The following is a 3437-nucleotide window of genomic DNA, read 5'->3' on the forward strand; positions in this document are numbered from 1 at the left end:
AGGAGCCAACAATTCACAGTGGGTGAAAACTGCCTGCAAGCATTAGAAGAAAAAATGGTTACATTTCATATGAAAACTACACTAAATGCCTGGCTGAGCCTGGTCATTTGGGGAACTCAGCAAATACCTCTACTGTGTTGGGTTATTATTAATACTCTTGCATGTCACCTTTAAATGAATTTGAACTTCAGTGATGATCTTAGCTAGAGTATAAACTATACCTACTGAAAGTAACAAAAAAGTACATGTACTATCCTCAAAAAGAGCAATCTTCATTGCATCATGAAGCTTGCTGTAGTGCTATAATTATTCTGTTAGAATTGTGGTCAGCTTCTTCCAATCAGATATTGGAAAGTAATGAGGTTCCCCAAGACCATGGGCAAAGTGGCAGTAAATTAGTGGCACAGGGATAAATATGTGCTCATTAACACCGCAGTGGTAACAATATAGGGCCATAAACAAGTAGTCATCCAGCACATTAACCCTTTATCACAATTTCATGTGTGCATGTGTACACTTATGAGAAGCTGTTGAATTCTAGGAATGATTCTATTAGAAGCAGAACCAATACCAGATAGCGTTTAACATTTGTCCATTTGAATTTGGCAGCATACCATTTCCAGGAGGCCAGCTACGAGAGCACTTGAATTGCATCTTTCCTCTGCAGACAGTTAAGAAGAGTATAAAATGAAACACAGATTTTTGTGATGGTTTTCCATTTCACCTCATCACCTTTCCTGGAGGGGGTTCAACCACAAACTATGAGATTATTTCTCTCAGACACTTTCCCATTTTATATTATCTATATGCAGTTGGCATAGTTTTGCTCTCCTTTCATTAAACTACATTCTCCTTTTGTGTGTTTCCTAGTGATTCCTAATACTCCAGTGGTCTTCATCATAACATGCAACTGTGAGATGGTAGAATCTGAACAGAAAAAAAAGGTACAGTCTCATTACAAAAAATAAACTTGAAGTATATTTCCTCAAGTAGGGGAGAAGATAATATACTCCTATTTTGCTTGGCCTTTTCTATCATATTTAAATAATGTCCATTCACACCAAGAAAGGGAAAAAAACCCCAGAGCATTTCCACAATAAATAATACATCTGTACAGTACATGGTTCTAACGCCATCACATATTTTTGGTTTCCCAGTGTGTGGATAATAATACAGAGCCAAAACAGATTTTTCCAAGTTATCTCATGTTAAGAATTCCAGTTCAAAGTGCATTCTATATCCATTCATGGATGAGAGGTTTGTAAAAATGTTCAATATCTGAGCAAATGCAGGATGATTCATATCCATAAAAGGACCAAGACAACAGGAACCAACACATCACTGGAGTAATGAAAGCATTACCTACGAACGCATTTTTATTCAACCACTTTTTTCCCCCTCAAATGTGAGAATGTCAATTCCCAATTAGAAACTGAAATGTTCCTGCCAATGACACCTGATATGCAGTGATACAAATTCCTGGGTCATCAAAACATGATTATATTCTCTCCAAAGCATACGTGTTTAATTAGCAATTAATGAGCCATTGTAAAAGAAGTTATATGAAGTTGCATGTTTGCCATAGGAATGGTGATTCATTCTTTCTAGCCCTGCTTTGTATGACTTTCATCTTAGCTGTTATCCTGTTGAATTTCTCTTCTAGAATGCCTCTTTAGTTCTGCATTCTTCCCACCTTCGCCCCCAACACAGATTAATACTGAATATCAAAAGACAACATCATAAGAAGCACATCAGACTTGAGACTGAAGATGATTTTTCCTTTGTTTCCTATGTGTTGTTCAACTCGACCTTTTTGGGCACCCCTCATTACTCTGTTATTCCAATTCTTTTTTTTTTTTTTTTTTCATTGATTGATACTAGTCTGTAACAAATTTTGTCCTTGGTTAAAGTCAATGAAAATGTTCCTCCTGGTTTCAGGATTTCATTCTGAAAGCCAGCTCTGACATGGTTTCTACAGGAATGGTCTGTTAATTTTCAGTTGACAGATTAAAGTCTTTGTCACAAAGTGCTAGTACAAGTGTGGTTTTTGCAGTGGATTTTTGATCAAGCTGTATTGTGAGATTCTAAAAACTGACATCCTGCTCTCCTTTTTGCTTCTAAGTAGATGTTAAATAAGCAACTCTCAGGAACTACAGGTACAGTTCTGACCTCAGTCCAAACACGAACATTTCCAATTGCACTGAAGAACTGAAAGTGTCTTGAAAACCTAGAGATAACACACAAAATACACAGATACTACTGAAGTATAGAAAAATTAAACTCTCAACAGAGCAGCTGTCCTGGCAGTACCTTTTACAGCTGGAGATATTGTTACTATCCTCTTCAGAACATTGATTTCCCACTGCCAACCTCACATGCACTCTGTTTTAGTCTTCCCAAATTGCTGCTGTCCCTCATGCACCTGCTGCTGATGGTCTCATGCCCCTGCTCACTCCTTTCTGGCTTGGTCCACAATACCAAAAGTGTTCTCAATCACACTGAAGATGGCAACCAGATTTGTTAAAAGCCAAACCAGATAGGTAAGCTAAACAAAATGCAAACCAGAAGAAAATTTATCAACAGGCCTGTCAGAATTTACAGTATTTGTGTTCAGTTATGTTTTGCTCTGATTTATTTCTTACCTACATCCCCCTCATTTTCTGCCTCCAGCATGCCACAAAGAGTCCATGATTTTTACTAAACGGCATTTGTTCCAGAAAGTTTCCTGATAGTTTTTTGGGTACGAGGCAGCAGAATGAAATGTGGATTGGCAAAGGGCTGAGGAAGGAAGTATAGCACGATTACCTCCAATGGGACTCACGAGGACTCCTGGCACCCTGCCTGCTCCTCCTTCCCTGCAACGTGCTCTGCAATAAGCACAGGGTAATGCTGCCACTGAGCCCACAAGGACTTGAACACAGCACATGGATGCTGTGGCAATATGAAAGTTGGAAGGGGGAGAAAACAGCAGTTCTATTTTGGATTTTTTTTTCCTTGGGGAAAAAAAAGAAAAAAATTAAAGAAGAAGCTGGCAGCTTTAACACAGCTATTCGGAGCCCAGGTCTATCCTTTCCATGTCAGCCTTAATCTGTTAGATGTCTCTTTCATAAACTAGCAGAGTGAAGAGACACAACTTCAGTTGTATGTGAGCCACCTTCAATAGTGAAGCAACTTAGTTAAATGGAACCAGAGCTCAGTAGACATGTGTAGTTTACCTGGCTTCTCTGAGATGAGCTGTATGTCTGCAGGGACCAAAGGGCCTGCACCATGGGAGTTGTTTCTGATAACTGAGTCAAAGTATTCCAGTTTCACTCTACACAGCACAGAAGCTTGCTGTGCAGGGGAGACATGGAATGAATGATTTTGGGAGTACTACTGTTTGTAGCAACTGTTCACATTCAGTTTTAGAACATGTGAATATGATTTCTTATTCATGT

At 38.8% G+C, this 3437-nt stretch overlaps 1 long non-coding RNA gene across 1 annotated transcript; it reads left to right on the plus strand.

Annotated features, from left to right (window-relative positions):
- Positions 1-251: 251 nt before the first annotated feature.
- On the plus strand, positions 252-2032 carry LOC146760097 (uncharacterized). Its single transcript, XR_014948331.1, has 2 exons — positions 252-944; positions 1664-2032. It is a non-coding gene; the product is annotated as an uncharacterized LOC146760097 (long non-coding RNA).
- Positions 2033-3437: the final 1405 nt, after the last annotated feature.

Source organism: Coturnix japonica, chromosome 7, assembly GCF_054131305.1.
Source record: "Coturnix japonica strain WE chromosome 7, WE-NBRP24, whole genome shotgun sequence".
Lineage (NCBI taxonomy): Eukaryota > Metazoa > Chordata > Aves > Galliformes > Phasianidae > Coturnix > Coturnix japonica.